Source organism: Gopherus evgoodei, chromosome 1 (assembly GCF_007399415.2).
Source record: "Gopherus evgoodei ecotype Sinaloan lineage chromosome 1, rGopEvg1_v1.p, whole genome shotgun sequence".
Lineage (NCBI taxonomy): Eukaryota > Metazoa > Chordata > Testudines > Testudinidae > Gopherus > Gopherus evgoodei.
This window is the reverse complement of record NC_044322.1, coordinates 341,320,724-341,339,449: the sequence shown is the minus strand read 5'-3', so window position 1 is coordinate 341,339,449 and position 18,726 is coordinate 341,320,724. Positions and strand designations below refer to the sequence as shown.

Below are 18,726 nucleotides of genomic sequence, written 5' to 3'. Positions count from 1 at the left end.
GAAGTCTGTGTCTGATAGTATTGAAATTAAATCTGATCAATGTCATCAAAGAAGGGGAAAAGCAAGAACTATTTCCTTACAACACACACTCCTGTACTATTACCAGGGACCGTGGGTCTTTAACTCTGGTGCACGGGGCTCTTAGGGGCCAGAAAATGTCAAACCATCAACAGTCACAAGTAATAGAAGCTGAACTGCTTGCTGGGTAGTTTCCATTAGAAGGAGAAATTGATTATAAGATTCGGGTATTCTTGAATGCTGTCCTGTTTATTTACAAATAATGTACACAATATCCTGTTTCCCTGAACACAGTAAGAACAAACAGGAGGCAATTCACTTCTTCAGGGTATGGCTACACTTGAAATTTCAAAGCGCTGCCGCGGCAACGCTTTGAAGTGTGATTGTAGTCGGAGCGCCAGCACATCCCTTATGAGTGTAGCTTGCAGCGCTGATTACACTGAGGCTTTACAGCGCTGTATCTTGCAGCGCTCAGGGGGGGTGTTTTTTCACACCCTTGAGCTCGAAAATTGCAGCGCTGTAAAGTGCCAGTGTAGCCATGGCCTCAGATTCAAACCCTGTTTTTCAGCCAACACTGCCCAAAAGAATCTCTCTCTCTCAGCTTTCTCCCAGGGTCACAATCATGGTGCTTCTTTGGCTGTCTCCTACCGTTCTCATGCTAACAATGGTGAGAATCAATGTAATGCCCTACCCTGTGCATTAGCAATCAGTTGTAGGGAAACTCCTCTTATTCTTCCTGAGTTAGTTCTTGCTCAGGCCTTCCCATGTGGCCCAGTATGTTGGCCAGTGGGTTTTATTATTTCTGTTATCTTACTCCATAATGGACCTTAATCACTTCTCCCAGTGGAACAGGGGCTAGCATGCCCATCAGCACATCAATATAGGGGAAAAAAGTGGCAGCTTATCTTTAAAACTCACTGCATCTTACTAGATACTAAGATGCAATCTTGCTATAATCAAGAATGAAACGAACAGAGAACAGGTGACAAAGATTGCTGGTTTCAAACCTGATGCCTAATGTTAGGCATCTAAGTCTATATTTAGGCACCTAAGACTATATCTACACTACAAACCTCACAGTGGCTCAACTGTAGCGCTGTAAGGTCTCCCATGTAACCGCTGTATGGCGACGGAAGAGAGCTGTCCCACCAGCATAATTAAATCACCCCCAATGAACCTTGGTAGCTGTGTTGGTGGGAAAGCATCTCCGGCCAACATAGCACTGTCCGCACTGGCGCTTTTGTCAGTGAAACTTATGTCGGATGGGGGCTGGGGGCGTTCACACCTCTGACCGCCAAAGTTTTGCCAACAAAAGTGCTAGTGTAGACAAAGCCTTAGTTAAATGGGTTTGATACTCAGAGTGGCTCTCATTCAACCAATATGGACTGAAGGTCATTACAAATTTGAAAATCTTAGATTTTGTGGCACTGGAGCTCACAGGAATTCAGACAACAAATACTAAGCAGGAGCTATTGGCTGAGCAGAGCTCAAACACCTTAAAAACCAGTTGGAATAAAATAACCCTCAGAATTCTCTGGGTTTCAGAACAGAGATTTTCTTGAATTTGTAGAACTTGTCGAAAATAAAGAACTTTCCTAGAAAAACAGTTAAGGGAGACTTAGGAATCACAAGAATAGTAGTTTCTCTGGATGTCCAGGATAGATAGGGAAAGACTGCAGCAAAGCAGAACGAAGGAATAAAAATAGATGAATAAAAAAACCTGATTTCTGCCTGATTTGTGTCCCACTAGAGGAGAAAGCTGCTTAATAATATAAAAGCCTTCATTGGTGAAGGCATTTCTGTCACCCTCCAGTTCTCAGCAAAACTCCATATCATCCATGCCAGCAAAACCTCTTTTGAGACGTGATTCCCTTCTCAAAGCTCCCCAAAAAGATCACAGAGTACTATTTAAGGGACAAAGGCAAATTGATGAGGATTCTGAAAAGGAACTGTCAGAAGATGAGCTTGTGTGATGGCACCTGACTTTCTGCTCTCTGTTAAACACAAATTCTTTGGGGGTGGAGGGAGAATGAGGGGGCTATATGTCGTATTTGTTCATGATGCTAAAATTCTCTCTCTCTCTCTCTCTCTCAATCCTTCCCTGCGCCCACTATAATATATAGCCGATCTGCTCGTATCAGTGTGGACTGTCATACAGTAACCGATTGCAAGTTTTGGCTTCTTATTGGTGGTCTCTGTCAGCAGTGAGTACTGAATAGGTACAGACACTTGACTGTTGGTCTCACCAGGTCAGAGATGAGACAAGCCGGCAAGGTAGTGAGGGGAAGCTGGACTATTGTTGTTGCCTGCCTTGTAGGCAGCAGACACTCAAGATTTCAGAACATGTGACTGCCATCTCCCTGCATTTAGGTAAGTTTAAACAGTGGTTCTTTTGAAAGAAGAACTAGCTGGCTGTGAGCAGTTGCCTTTTCCAGTCTGCTCTAAAAGACAGTCCACGCACTGTGCAGAATCAAAACTCACCCTCTTCCCATAGGATGTAGCACTTGTTAACAGAGAAATGAACTGGAAGATAATATGAAGTCCATCCCATGCCTTCTCACTAGGTTTAGTTGCTTCTAGGGTTCCTACCTCAAAGCTGTTCAGCCAAGACCCTAGTTCATCCATCAGATCCACAGACTCTCTTAGGCCACGTCCAGACTAGGAATTAAAATCGATTTTAGATACGCAACTTCAGCTACGAGAATAACGTAGCTGAAGTCGAATTTCTAAAATCGAGGTACTCACCAGTCTGGACGGCGCTGCATCGATGTCCACGGCTCTCCGTGTCGATTCCGGAACTCCGTTCGGATTGATGGAGTTCCGGAATCGATGTAAGCGCGCTCGGGGATCGATACACCGCGTCCAGACTAGACGCGATATATCGATCCCCGAGCAATCGATTTTAACCCGCCAATGCCGCGGGTTAGTCTGGACGAGGGCTTAGGTAGAAGGCTATTCCCATCCTCTTTATACCCATAAACCTCACCTGGTAAGGGAGTCTTGCTGACTCACTGTTTCAGGCCCCGGCAGGATCCAAAACACCAGCTACCAGGGAGTGTTCACAGGAGAATGCTTCCAGACTGTTACAGACGCCATAGTGCATAATAATCTAAACATTGCTACCATTTGGAAAATAGTTTAAAATATAACAATTTTAGGTTAAAAATAATCTGTTATGCTGGAGGAGTAGATTCTTTCCTGGCATTCCCATGTTGACTGTTGTATCACACTATTCTGTGTTTCTCTCCATAGTAATTGCGTATCACATAAGTACAAAGACCAAATAACACATAGAATGACATTTATTAATGCATACTCCCCCCTCCTCCCAAAAAAACCCTTAAAATCTGCCACACATCAAAAGAAAATGAAACTAATAACAAATGTGAAAGGAAACAAGGAAGATTGACCTCCACACATTAAGGGGCCTTCTCATCTCATTCCCTAATGTGCCTGGTCTGTTGTACTTTGGTATTTGGAGGTCCTACTTAATTATGTATCCCCTTGTTTTAATTCATTGGACTATTTAAGGGACACCAGATTAAAAATTACACTTCTCTCTGGAATTACTTTATCTGCTAGTGTTACAAATAGCACCTAAAATTATGCCAACTGAAGGAGATTAGAAAATAATGTTTATCTGTTTTGTCACTTTGTTCACCCTGTGCACTTGACAGAATTTTATGTACAATTACTTTTAAATGTTCTCCCTGCAGTCAATCACTTCCTCCTGTGCAGGGGGGGTCTTTCACACACACAAAAAGGGGAGAAAAAAATAAAAATAAGAATTGAAGATTGAAAAGCCACAAAAATTGCCAGGGGCTCAAGGAAACTGAACTCAGTGGGAATTTCAGATATGCAAGGAGTGCCAGTTTGGGTCCTTGATGTTCCTTAGGTGTATTTTGCTGTTGCTCATGAATAATAATCAGAATGACATGGATTATTCATGTCTATGGTAGTGTTACTAGACAGAGCACTATACCCACTCACAAGATGAATTGCAACAGAAAACAGTGCTACCAGTAATATGACAAAAAATTTCTTTTTGGATCCTCTAGCCATTTATCTGTTCCTCCTTTGTATAAGAAAAAGTGGCATGCCATTCAGTGGTTAATTACAACAATTATCTGCTTCATCTGCCTTGAAATCAGCCTGTCAGATTTTAAGAGTTTTATTATGTAGCCAGGAACTGAGCTTTCTGCAAACAGAAATGGCAAGATTTCTCTTTTCATGTGAGCATTTGGAAAATTCTTGAATGCTTCTGAAAACAATCATAAAGCCTGTTAGGCTGGAAGTTAAACTATTATCCCTAACAGAACAACAAGTAATATAATCATAGCAGATCTAATGAGCAAGAGCCTTCCATTCAGAGTTCTGGTCCCCTATTCCATGAAGTCTGAATACAGAATCTGTTAAAATCCTTTCTTTTTTTCTATTGCTTTGCAAGAAAATGCTGCAAACAAGCCAGGTCATGTCTCAATCAATATAAACTCCTGTAATTCTTCACTGGAAAAGGCACACAGAATCTTACTCCTTGGGTTTTTTAAAACTTTTATAACCATTTGATATTTCTTGCATACTCTACACAGTCTCTAGCCCTCAGCATTCCCTGCTGGCAGAGTCGGGCTTCGACACCCACGGATGACCGTGTAAAAAAAGATAACTGCCAGACCTTGCTTGCTAGTCCACAGATAAAAGGAGGAAGTGCTGTATTTATCTTAGGCATTTGGCTAAACAAGAGGCTATTCATGATGTTCTATCAAAAAGGTGCTGGAACAACCCTACAAGCCAGCCCCAACCAAACAAGTTTGGCTAGGAAGTGTCTGACCTCTTGATTCTCCCATTCGGCAGGACAGCCTTGCTCCTGCCATGCATAGCTGTGGGCAGCTTTACGTCTATTGTGTGCCCCAGAATCCTGTACAGGTGCTGCCAGAGCCCCTCCTTTGCAGCACTGCTGCAACCAAGGCAAAGGATGCTTGCTGGACACATTGAGAAAAGAAAAGGCACTTTCTGCAGATGAGTGAGTGGAAGCAGATACCACATGTAGCCTTCCAAAAGTCTTCTCTCCTCCCCGTCGCCAGGAAAGCAGTGACATTGTCTTACGCCAGCCTATTATCCAGGAATATTTTTCATTATAAGAATTTAGGGGAAGATTTTCAAAGACATGAAGAGCAGTTAGGCACCCAATGTCCACTTGGGTTGGGTGCCTAACTGCCCTTCATGCCTTTCCCCTTAATCACAGGAACATATTTAACTTTTGGGTGGGCTACAGTTCACTTCATTACCCCTCTCCAGTGCCTACAAACTCCCAACTCTCATAGAAGAGTAGCTGGAGACCCAGAGTTCAGTCTCTAAGGATTTTCAGCAAGGATTGCACAGGGTCAACCTCCCCACATTCAAGTCTCACAAGGAACTAAAGAAATGAATTTAATTAAATAACTTTATAAATCTTATGAAAGATTTGTTTAAAGAAACAAATAATCTAATTTTTACAACATGACATGGCTGTCATCCACAGACATTACTTTCATAGTTATACATAAACATAAATAAAGAAAACAAATTAAAATCTGAACAGTTCAGTCCTCACAGAAATACGGTGAGAAGAAACTGAAACTTCCCAAAAGCTTAGGTTTTGTTCACCTAAGTCTCAGCTCAGCTTCTCCCAACTCACACAGGGCACATGGCCTTCTGCAAAGCAGCTGCCCTGACTGCTTGCCCTCATGGAGTCTGACCCAAGCAACAGGGAATTTATTGGAGCAGACCCAAAACTATCACACTCTATTCCAGAAGCTTCTGGATGTGGAGTGCCTAGCAACAATGACCCAGACACAACTCACCCCTACCTCCCCCAAAAGGGTCTCTTAAAGAGATATCTCCCCGTTAGGCTTATGGATTACACATACACATGTATGGATGCTGCCTGTATACTGATGCACATTAGTTTCTGATTTCTGTGGTGCAGCAGCTAAGCGTGGATTTTTCAGGTAATTTTGCTGTTGTCTTGATGTGTGTCAAAGGGTTATCATCAGTTTTTAGAGGGAACTTGGCCCCATAGTCATGGAATCGCTCTGTGATGGCCCATTTCAGTGCCAGGAACTCCACTTGATGAGCAGAGTAGTTTCTCTCAAGTGGTGTGAGACCTCGACTTGCTAATGCTACCAGTCAGAATTTGCCCTCACGCTCTCGATAAAGGACAGCGCCTAAATCAGTGTAGCGTGCTTCGACATGAGGTTCATATGGCTGGGTGGGATCAGCGTACACCAACACAGGTGCTTGAGTGAGCTGTTGAATGATTTTATCGAAAGCTTCTTCACACTCAGCAGTCCACTACTTTCCAAAAGGTGCACCCGCATTAAAGTATTGATCGGAGGTGGGTTCCCCTTCTTCTTATTTGTGGGGGGGTATCCCTTGGTGAGCTCTGTGAGTGCATGTACGATGTGCGAAAAATTCTTTATGAACCTGTGGTAATAGCCACAGAAACCCATAAACAACTGTAATTCCTTGAGAGTCGTAGTCCTCAGCCAAGTGGTTACCGCCTTCAACTTCTCTGGGTCTGTAGCTATACCATCTGCAGACACTATGTGTCTCACGTACCACACGGATGTCTGGCAGAAGATGCAGTTGTCTAAGGATAACTTGAAGCCAGCCTGTTCCAAATGATTCAGGACTTTGCACAGCTGAGTCTCGTGTTCTTCTAAAGTGTGCCCAAACACTACAATGTCATCCAAGTACACCATAGCCTCCGACGAAGTGGGTATACACCCATGAAAGCTCATGCTCCAAAACGTCTGTTAGTCTATAAGGTGCCACAGGACTCTCTGCTGCAAGTACACCAGACACTCTAACAGGTGCATGTCCCCTATCACTCACTCCATGAGTCGCTGAAACATGGCTGGAGCTCCAGATACTCTCTGGGGCATGCGATTAAATTGGTAAAACCTTAAGGGGGAGATGAATGCTGTCTTCTCTGGGTCCTCTAGTGCCATGAACATTTGATAGTATCCACTGCAGAGGTCAAGGACAGAGAACCGGCAGCTACCATTCAGGCTATCCAAGGCATCATCCACCCGGAAACGACCCTGATGTTCACCCAGTATTTTATGTATCCAAACTGCATTGCATGTCTATTTTAGATTGTAAGCCCCTGGGAGCAGTGACTATAGCTTCCTTTCTCTCCTGTAGTACACAAAATATACTGCCAGCATTCAGTAAATAATCATAAATAATGGGTCAGTGGAGCACTTTGGGTCTACGGTGAGACGAGGAGGAAATTTTATGTGTCACTTATTACTCAAGCAACTCCTAGCAGCTGGTCTGATTTTGGAATAGCATTGGTCTTGACTTCATCAAGAAAGTCATTTGCTTCCCCTCTCTAATTTAGTAAGACACTTGTAATCACAAAAGCAGCAAAGAATCCTGTGGCACCTTATAGACTAACAGACGTTTTAGAGCATGAGCTTTCGTGGGTGAATACCCACTTCCTCAGATGCATCTGAGGAAGTGGGTATTCACCCACGAAAGCTCATGCTCTAAAACGTCTGTTAGTCTATAAGGTGCCACAGGATTCTTTGCTGCTTTTACAGATCGAGACTAACACGGCTACCCTCTGATACTTGTAATCACAAGTGTTTGGAGAGAACAGCAAAGTAATAACCCCTAGAAGGTTGGCATTTTTCAAACTACCAACTAAAAGAATGGCTAAGAGGTTGTATAAATATGTCTGCAGAGAATTAACTAGGTAAGTGCTGAGACTGTTGCAAAGGCAATGTATTCAGCCTTTGAAGGATGAAGACTCTTGCATTATTCTCTGTAAGTGCTGTTTATCTGACTGTCCTTGCCATAAAAGCATGTTGTGGACTATCTGAAACTTCAGTCTGTGTATTTATACTTTGGCAAGGAGCAGCCTGCAATGCTCTCTACTATTCATCTTCACACCAAAGAAATATTGATGAGCTCTCTCAGAAAATGTGCATAAACATTGGAATGTTGTAAATCCCTCAAGTAGACACTGCATACCAACTCTATCACCAACAATCAGCATGTACCCTAATTGAATGGGTCAGGCAGGAACAATAATATCACCAGGATGTGAAGCCTTTCCAAATCTCTAAATAGACTGAGCCCTGGTCTACACTATGAGTTTAGCTCGAATTTAGCAGCGTTAGATCAATTTGACCCTGCACCCGTCCACATGATAAAGCCGTTATTTTCTACTTAAACGGCTGTTAAAATTGATTTTGGTACTTCTCCCCCGATGAGGGCATTAGCGCTGAAATTGACCTTGCCGGGTCGAATTTGGGATAGTGTGGTCACAATTTGATCGTATTGGCCTGCAGGGGCTATCCCAGAGTGCTCCATTGTGACCACTCTGGACAACGTTCTCAACTCCGATGCACTGGCCAGATAGACAGGAAAAGGCCCGTGAACTTTTGAATCTCATTTCCTGTTTGGCCAGCGTGGCAATCTGCAGGTGAGTGCAGGTCTCATCATCAGAGGCGACCATGATGAAGTCCCAGAATCGCAAAAAAGCTCCAGCATGGACCGAACGGGAGGTACGGGATCTGATCACTGTATGGGGAGACGAATCTGTGCTATCAGAACTCTGTTCCAAAAGATGAAATGTCCAAACATTTGAAAAAATCTCAAAGGGCATGAAGGACAGAGGCTATAACAGGGACCTGCAGCAGTGCCACGTGAAACTTAAGGAGATGAGGCAAGCCTACCAAAAAAACAGAGAGGCAAACGGCTGCTCCGGGTCAGAACCCCAAACATGCCGCTTCTATGATGAGCTGCATGCCATTCTAAGTGGTGCAGCCACCACTACCCCACCCACGTGCTTTGACTCCGTCAGTGGAGTAGCACGCAACATGGATGTGGGTTTTGGGGACAAGGAGGAGGAGGAGGTTGAAGATAGCTTACAGCAAGGAAGCGGAGAAACCGTTTTCCCCGACAGCGAGGAACTGTTTCTCACCCTGGACCTGGAGTCAGTACCCCCAAAACCCAACAAAGGCTGCCTCCCAGACCCACCAGGTGGAGAAGGGACCTCTGGTGAGTGTACCTTTGTAAATATTATACATGGTTTAAAAGCAAGTGTATTTAATGATTAATTTGCCCTGGCATTCGCAGCCAGTACAGCTACTGGAAAAGTCTGTTAATATGTCTGGGGATGGAGCAGAAATCCTCCATAAAGCTCTCCTGGATGTACTCCCAAAGCCTTTGCAAAAGGTTTCTGGGAAGGGCAGCCTTATTCCATCCTCCATGGTAGGACACTTTACCACGCCAGGCCAGTAGCACATTGTCTGGAATCATTGCATAACAAAGTATGGCAGCGTATGGTTCCGGTGTTTGCTGGCATTGAAACAGCAAACGTTCTTTATCTTTCTGTGTTATCCTCAAGAGAGTGATAGCATTCCTGGTCACCTGGTTGAAATAGGGTGATTTTATTAAGGGGCTATTCAGAGGTGCCCATTTCTGCTAGGCTGTTTGCCTGCGGCTGAACAGAAATGTTCCCTGCTGTTAGCCACCCAGTGGGGGAGGGATGAAGCGATCATCCCAGAGAATTGGGTGTGGGTAGGGGGAGGTTAGTTGGGTTTGTGCTGCACATTAACCCAAAAATCGCAGTCCCCCCCTCCTTTTAAATGGCCAACCCAAAGGCAGCTTGGTATGGGAAATGAGGGTACTGCTGTTTGAAATGATTCCCACATGTTATGAAGGTTAAAGATAGGGTGACCAGACAGCAAATGTGAAAAATCGGGACAGGGGGTGGGGGGGTAATAGGAGCCTATATTAGAAAAAGACCCAAAAATCAGGACTGTCCCTATAAAATCGGGACATCTGATCACCCTAGTTAAAGAAGCCAAAAGACTGTGTCTTACCATGGCTGCCTGCAAGCCAAATTCTGTTGCCCAGCCCTGTGTGAAAGATCTCTCACACTAAACCAGCATACCCTCAATAAGAGGCAAATGCGATCTTGTACCGAAAGCACATGTGCTATGTAATGTTAACAGCAAGCTTTACCATGAAAGAGTCTACCCATTGTTCTCTAAAATGTGTCTTTTTAACTACCACTCTCCCATTTTTTTCTCCACCAGCTGCAAATGTTTGAACACTCACACTATCTTCTCCTTCCCAGAGACTAGCGAAGATTAGACGGCGAAAAAAACGCACTTGCGATGAAATGTTCTCTGAGCTCATGCAGTCCTCCCACACTGAAAGAGCCTAGCAGAATGTGCGGAGGCAGACAGTGCCGGAGTCCAGGAAAGCACAATATGAACACGAGGACAGGTGGAGGACTGAAGATTATAAGTGGTAGGCTGAAGATGATAGGTGGCATCTGCTTGGTGACAGAAGGCAAGAGGCAATTCTGAGGCTACTAGAGGAACAAACTGATATGCTCTGGCGTATGGTTGAGGTTCAGGAAAGGCAGTTTGAGCACAGACCACTGCTACAGCCCCTGTGTAACCAACCGCCCTCCTCCCCAAGTTCCATAGCCTCCTCACCCAGATGCCCAAGAATGCGGTGGGGAAGCCTCAGGGCACCCAACCACTCCACCCCAGAGGACTGCCCAAGCAACAGAAAGCTGGCATTCAATAAGTTTTAAAGTGTGGTGTGGCCTTGTCCTTCCCTCCTCCCCCACCCCACCTGGTCCTTCCCTCTTCCCCCACCCCTCCCAGGCTACCTTGGCAGTTATCCCCCTGTTTTTGTGATGAATTAATAAAGAATGCATGAATGTGAAGCAACAATGACTTTATTGCCTCTGCAAGTGGTGATCGAAGGGGGGAAGGGAGGGTGGTTAGCTTACAGGGAAGTAGAGTGAACCGAGGGGGAAGGGGGTCATCAAGTAGAAACAAACAGAACCTTCACACCATAGCCTGGCCAGTCATGAAACTGATTTTCAAAGCTTCTCTGATGTGCACCACGCCCTCCTGTACTCTGCTAACTGCCCTGGTGTCTGGCTGTGCGTAATCAGAGGCCAGGCGATTTGCCTCAACCTCCCACCCCTCCATAAACATCTCCCCCTTACTCTCACAGATATTGTGGAGTGCACAGCAAGCAGTAATAACAATGGGAATATTGGTTTTGCTGAGGTCCGAGCGAGTCAGTAAACTGCGCCAGCGCGCTTTTAAACATCCAACTGCACATTCTACCACTATTTTGCACTTGCTTAGCCTATAGTTGAACAGCTCCTGACTACTGTCCAGGCTGCTCATGTATGGCTTCATGAGCCAGGGCATTAAGAGGAAGGCTGGGTCCCCAAGGATAACTATAGGCATTTCAACATCCCCAACAGTTATTTTCTGGTCTGGAAAGAAAGTCCCTTGCTGCAGCTTTTGAAACAGACCAGAGTTCCTGAAGATGCAAGCGTCATGTACCTTTCCCAGCCATCCCAAGTTGATGTTGGTGAAACGTCCCTTCTGATCCATCAGTGCTTGCAGCACCATTAAAAAGTACCCCTTTCATTTTATGTACTCGCTGGCTTGGTGCTCCGGTGCCAATATAGGGATATGGGTTCCATCTGTCACCCCACCACAGTTAGGGAATCCCATTGCAGCAAAGCCATCCACTATGAGCTGCACATTTCCCAGAGTCACTACCCTTGATAGCAGCAGCTCTTTGATTGCGTTGGCTACTTGAATCACAGCAGCCCCCACAGTAGATTTGCCCACTCCAAATTGATTCCCGACTGACCGGTAACTGTCGGGCATTGCAAGCTTCCACAGGGCTATTGCCACTTGCTTGTGAACTGTGAGGACTGCTCTCATCTTGGTATTCTTGTGCTTCAGACCAGGAGAAAGCAAGTCACAAAGTTCCATGGAAGTGCCCTTACGCATGCAAAAGTTTCACAGCCACTGGGAATCATCCCAGACATGCAACACTATGTGGTCCCACCAGTCTGTGTTTGTTTCCTGGGCCCAGAATTGGCATTCCAAAGCATGAACCTGCCCCTTAACACCATGATGTCCACATTGCCAGGGCCCGTACTTTAAGAGAAGTCTGTGTCCATGCCCTCATCGCTCTTGTCACCATGCTGACGTCGCCTCCTCGCTTGACTTTGCTTTTGCAGGTTCTACATATACTGCAGGATAATAAGCGTGGTGTTCACGGTGCTCATAATTGCAGCAATTTGATTGTCTGCTGTTGCTCTGACTGAGGGAGGGGCAACTGATGACATGGCTTAGAGGGTTGGCTTACACGGTTGTCACACAGAATGGCCCCCTCAGGGATTGAACTCACAACCTTGGGCCAATGCTCAAGCCACTGAGATAGCCCTCCTCCCACTATTCACGGAGGGAAGACGTGGGGAGCAAATGAATACAAAACAAATCTGGACTCTTTATTGTTTTGATCCACTCCATCTCTCTTATACATCTTAGGCTGGCAGCAGACATGCCATCGGTGCAGTACAACTTCTGGCCATCATCATCTCCTGGCTGCTCGGCAGAAGACAGTGCAGTACGATTGCTAGCCATTGTTGTCTCCTGGCTGCTCGCCAGAAGATGGTGCAGTACGACTGCTGGCCATCATCGTCTTCCATTTATGTCCAGGCGCCCCTGGCTGACCTCACCGACACCAGCCAGGAGCACACATCTCTCCTCAGGCACCCCCCAACCGACCTCACTGAGGTCGACTAAAAGAGCACCTAGGAGACAATGATGATGGCTACCAATTGTAGTGCACCATCTGCTGCCAAAAGGCAATGAGCTGCTGCTGTGTAGCAATGCAGTACCATGTCTGGCAGCACCCAGGAGACATATGGTGATGGTGAACTGAGCAGGCTCCATGCTTGCCATGATATGTCTTCTGCACAGGTAACCAAGGAAAAAAGGCGAGAAATGACTTATTGCCATTGCTTTCACGGAGGAGGGAGGGAGGCCTGACGACATTTACCCAGACTCATCTGCGACAATGTTTTTGCTGCATTGGGAGGTCAACCCAGAAGTCCAATGGACAGCAGAGACTGCGGGAACTATGGGATAGTTACCCACAGTGCAATGCTCCGGAAGTCTATGCTAGCATCGGTACTGTTGACACACTCCGCTAAGTTAATGCTCTTAATGGTCTTAAGTGGGGACATACACAATCAACTGTATAAAATCAATTTCTAAAAAATGAACTTCTCTAAATTCGATCTAATTTCGTAGTGTAGACATACCCTGAGAATCTAACAGCATTGCATTTCGGTAGTTTGGACAATATAGCCTTCGCAGAGACTGCTTTCATTAATTTTGGTTCCCCTGACAGCTCTAAAAACGATTTGTAGGTAACTCTGATGCAAAGAAATGTCAAAAAGTCAAAAGCATGTTACAAGGTCAAACCAGACTGAACAAAATGAATGACTTATTTATGCAGCTTCTTCTTTGCACAGCACTAACTAGGAATCTGTGACATTTATTAAATTTCCTCTTTCCTCTGTATAACACCTGTGTATAAAATTTTGCAGAAGAACTAATAAAGATGTTAATATGTTGCAACCCTAATGCTGAATTTCAAATGTTGCTGGAAAGCCAATAACTGTCATGCCAAATCTTGTCATGCCTTTGAATAGCAAATACAATAACTTGAGATTAAAACCCTTTTTATAAATGCTCCATTTAATCTTACAAACCTGAACTTTTTCATGGTGATGCCACAGTATATTATTAAGGCCTGTACATTTGGTGTTCCTTGTTATAATTGTCCCATATCAAATAACTTCTCTGTGATGCCATCTATTTGTATTTGTCCACATAGATTTTCTATCAAAGCCTCCCCATAGCTATTAGATGTAGTAGAGGCAGGGTGATGAGTGGGCCGACCAGGGGACTTGGAGTAAAAAAAAACAACCTGGTTTTATTCCTGATTCTGCCACTGACTCACTCTTTGGCTGTGGGAAAGTGATTTAGCTCTCTTTGCATCAGTATTTCTATTTGTGAAAGGAGGCTAATTGTAACAGTAAATTGGACCACATGCTTGCCTAGGTACTGTGGGGAACAATACTTCACTGTCAAGGAAATAGATGGGATGATGAAACAGGTCTTTATCTTTTTTATCATCTATGACTACATAATGATACTTACCCATCTTTATAAAATGCATTAGGATCCTTGGGGCACAAATTAATAATTATTTAAGTCAGAAATGTATATTTCTTGTCTACTACTTGTCCTTCACTATTGGCACATTCTTTTCATGAGGATAAGAGGAAGCTCTGCTCAGAGAAGTGTAACAGATCATTTTTATTTGTAAAAGGCAAGTCATTAGACCCACTGTATACTAATTCATTAAAGTATTGTTCCCTCAGAGATCACTCTAAATTGTGTATTAGTTTTCTGACAAAAGCAGAATAGTCCCAGTCATCATCACCATTGCTGTCCATATGCACAGATATAGATAATCTTCCTGTGCCATTTGTTTTCAATTCCAGTTTTCTATTCTTGTCTAGTTCCAGCAATAGCCATTGTAAGTGTCCTCTTTATAAAACACATCTAAACACAGCATGTGAGTTGAGCATGATTTCTGGTGGAGACCTCACTCCACTTGGTGCAGGACTGTGGGAAGTGGCAAAGGTGGCTTTCCTCAATCTTATTCTCAGTGCCTGGAATAGGTTTGAGCAGCCTTAGAGCTGCTCTAACTTGTGCCTTGTTGCCTAATGGCCCCAAGAGGCCATTCCAGCAGCTCAGAATAGTTAGAGGGCAGTGATGCCCCAGTCACACCCCATTTCTTTCATCATACCGAGCTGTGATGGGGATAGCATAGGAGCATTATGCTGGCTGCGAGACCAAGAGAATTCTCATCTCCAGTGCACCATTTTCTTTACAGACTTTTGTGCCAGCACAGCTGGCATAAAGGGGTCAGAGTGTAATGAGGAATCAGTCCCATTGGCTCTGTTCTCCAGCCCCATGCATGTGTAACTGAGCACAGAGCCCCTTCAGTCAGGCTGTGTGCTCATTTCCAGAATTTCATCCTAAATACTTTCTCAGGCATAACTCCTGCCACTGAAGATGTTGCTGGAGTAGAGACTTCAAGGTTGAGCCTAAATAGTCCAGTTATCCGGGAAATTTTAGCTAGTGATCCATCTGCAGAGCTCCACTTGTACAATAACTTTTTATTCAAACTTAGGGACAAATATTGACCTACTTTCCACATACACACATATCAGGAGCACAACACACAAGCCTGTATGGCTGGAGGAGGATCTTGCTGAAGATGGTTGTCCTACATCTGGGTGCCCTGAAAGGAAGCAGAATGCGCCCTCCACAGGGCCTTCACGACAGCAGCAATGGAGAGACATACCAGTCCATGGCTTAAAGTCATGTGACACACCAGCTATGCCATGGTTTCTGTGCACAGTACCCTGGGTTTTTTCCTAATTTAAATGCAATAGGTTGCATAAAGGGAAGCTTTCTGGAGCAGCAACCTATTCACAGTATCAGAGGGGTAGCCGTGTTAGTCTGGATCTGTAAAAGCAGCAGAGAGTCCTGTGGCACCTTATAGATCAGGGTAGGCAACCTATGGCACGTGTGCCGAAGGGGTCACACAACCTGATTTTCAGTGGCACTCCAACTGCCCGGGTCCTGAGGGGGCTCTGCATTTTAATTTAATTTTAAATGAAGCTTCTTAAACATTTTAAAAACCTTATTTACTTTACATACAACAATAGTTTAGGTATATATTATAGACTTATAGAAAGAGACCTTGTAAAAACGTTAAATGTATTACTGGCACACGAAACCTTAAATTAGAGTGAATAAATGAATACTCAGCGTGGCACTTCTGAAAGGTTGCTGACCCCTGGTATACACTAACAGATGTATTGGATGCATCCGACGAAGTGGGTATTCACCCACGAAAGCTCATGCTCCAATACGTCTGTTAGTCTGTAAGGTGCCACAGGACTCTTTGCTGAACCTATTCACAGTATGAATTCAGTCATTCCTTTTTTGCCCTGAACATAAATTTATGTTTATGTGATTGTGACCAAGTGGGAATGTTCTCAATGTGTTCTTTGAATGCCAAGTGGGGAGTATTGACCTGGGAAGGTTGCAGGGGAGTTTTGCTGGGACTGTCTGCATTGGGGGATGGGAGACTTTCCTTGTGGGAGGATACTTGAGCACATAACATGAGAACCCAGGAGGGTGTTGGAGGCCAGGTAACACCTCTGCCCAGGAAACAGGACACAGGCTGGGGGAGGAGCTGGGGGTGCGGGGGGGAGGCTGAGTGACATGGCTGGAGGGAGTTTCAGTTTGGAGCTGGTTGGGACAATGGAGGGGAGCCCAGATGGGCTCTGGCCTCCCAACAGGGCTCTGGTCTCCCTTTCCTCCCCCCACCCCGATGGACCTAACTGAGGGGGTCCTGTTGTCTGTACCTGCAAGACCTGACTTGGACTGTGTTCCTGTCATCTAAATAAACCTTCTGTTTTATTGGCTGGCTGAGAGTCATGGTGAACCACAGGAAGCCGGGGGTGTAGGGCCTTGTCTCTCCCCACACTCCATGAAAACACTGAAAATGATTGTGGGGGAGGGAGGGGCATACCAGTGCATGATGGATGATGGGTATGTGTTGAAAACACCTCTATTATCTTTGGGGACTGTCCTTCTGAAATCTATCAGACTAACTTTATTTATTTTTTTAAATGAGATTTGTGTATGCAGGCATTTGAAGGAAATCATAAATACTGAACAGAAATCTCAGGACCTTGATTTGATTCCTGATATTATTCAAATAAATGTGACTCTCACCCAGTACATGCTGCATGTTTGTGTTCCCACTGTTCAGACTTCAGATGAAACAATCCCTTTATTTTGACTTTCCTTGTTGATTAATAGATCAAAACTGATTTTTCAAAGATTCCACCCTCTAAATCACTGTGACAGTTGGAGATTAAAGTTGATGACCAATGTTATCTTTTATAATGAATGGAAATAAAAATAGTGAAATGTATTTAGAATATTGATCAGAAGAGAGCACTGTGCCAAACACAGTAGCACTGACTGTCTGTTGGCAATAAACTGACTTCTCTCTTCTCTCTGTTTTGCGCAGTCCTGCTAAGCCAATCCTCACTAGAATGAGCACAAAACAAAATGAGTAACTGCTTTTGTACATCAGCATTAAATGGAAAGAAACTTGGGAAGGAGCCTTCAATGGAGAAGAATGTTGACAAGTGCAAAAATACCCAATTGGTAAGAGCTGCCTTCTAAACATAGATCAGCCAAGCATGGAAGTGATTTTCTGAAGAGAGATGCAATCATGGATTACACACCAGCTCATTAGAAACTGTCACTGAATACAGCCTTCAGAAGACATGCATGAAAAGTCACATTTAGGGAATAAATTAAAAGGGATGTAGTTGTTGCTAGACAAAACGTATGTAATATATGCATTGAAAAAGTTTGTAAACTCATTTTTTTTATTCAACTGAAAAGCAAAAAGCTTTAAAACCTTTCACAGTAGAGAGAGACAGTTAACTCAAGACTATTTCTGTTCCAGTAGCCAGGAAACTGATAGGACATCACTCTTAAAAAAGCATTTATAAATAGACTCTCTCAATGTTTCCATCTCCTAGAGGAAAAAGTATAACTTTTACTGCAGCATTTCTGCACTTTGTTTATTTCACTGTATAATAAATTGGTTAAAAATGTAAAGCTTCTCAATTTTTACTGCATATGTCCTCTGTTTAATTTATGTCTGTAACAAACTTATAACTGAAGAATTATTTCTGACGTATATTGTAGTTCTGTGAAGGCATATATACAATAAGTTTCATCTTTCTGAATGTCATAATGCTGTTGATTTCCATGCAACATAGACTTGCTCCTATTTAAGGTGGCAAAATAAAACCACTTATTTACAAAAAGAAAAGGGAGGGGGAGAAATTACTTGACACCTGAAATGTAACACACAGCTGCAGTTAAACACTTTTGTATTTTTTCCTGTTCTATGTCATATAACCACTTAATGAAATCCAGTGACCTGTGTTATACAGGAGGTCAGAGAAGATGATCTAATGGCCCCATCTGGCCTTACAATTTATGAATCTGACTAGTAAACAGGTACATTTTACAGAACACTACCTAAAAGCTCTGGGCCAGATTCACTGCTATGCTCTGGCTGCTTTGTCTGGTGGGAAGCAGCTGGAGCACAGCAGTGACTGTGACCCTTCACATTTTATTTTGCTTATGTGGCGTGAGAGTCATATTACCCTCAAGTTATTCTGACTTTGGTGCAACATTTAGTTGCTGTTCATAAGGTTCCTTGCCAAGCAAACTCATTCTGGAAAGCAATAGAATAGTAAGAGCAGTCTGAAGCCGAATGTGAGCAGATACTTATTCTAGAGAAGCAGCAAAGAATCCTGTGGCACCTTATAGACTAACAGACGTTTTGGAGCATGAGCTTTCGTGGGTGAATACCCAATTCCTCAGATGCATTATTCTAGAGAGGAGTATTTTAGAAGTGAGCAGCCTTTGTATTATTTCCTGATGCAATTCTAACTTCAAAAGATTTGGAAGGCCACTATGATACTTGCTGGCATTCAGGAAAAGTATCTAGAATAACAATTGATTATTATTACAGGCCCCAAATAACAAATAGCTCTGGAAGAAGTACAGAGATAAAACAAGCTTTTAACTTCTGGTTGTAAATGAGTCACTGCAAAACAAAACTCTTCTGCATCTAAGTGCATGAATCTCAGTTATGCTCCTTTGGCTGAAGACAATGTCTGTGACCAAA

The 18,726-nt window shown here is 43.9% G+C and overlaps 1 protein-coding gene across 1 annotated transcript in view; it reads left to right on the top strand.

The window, feature by feature from the left end:
* The window catches only part of LHFPL3 (LHFPL tetraspan subfamily member 3), a 438,995-nt gene extending 420,673 nt beyond the window's left edge, over positions 1 to 18,322 (top strand). The window contains 1 exon segment of the mRNA XM_030553290.1: positions 17,041 to 18,322. The gene's annotated coding sequence lies outside the window, so the exon portion shown is untranslated.
* Positions 18,323 to 18,726: the final 404 nt, after the last annotated feature.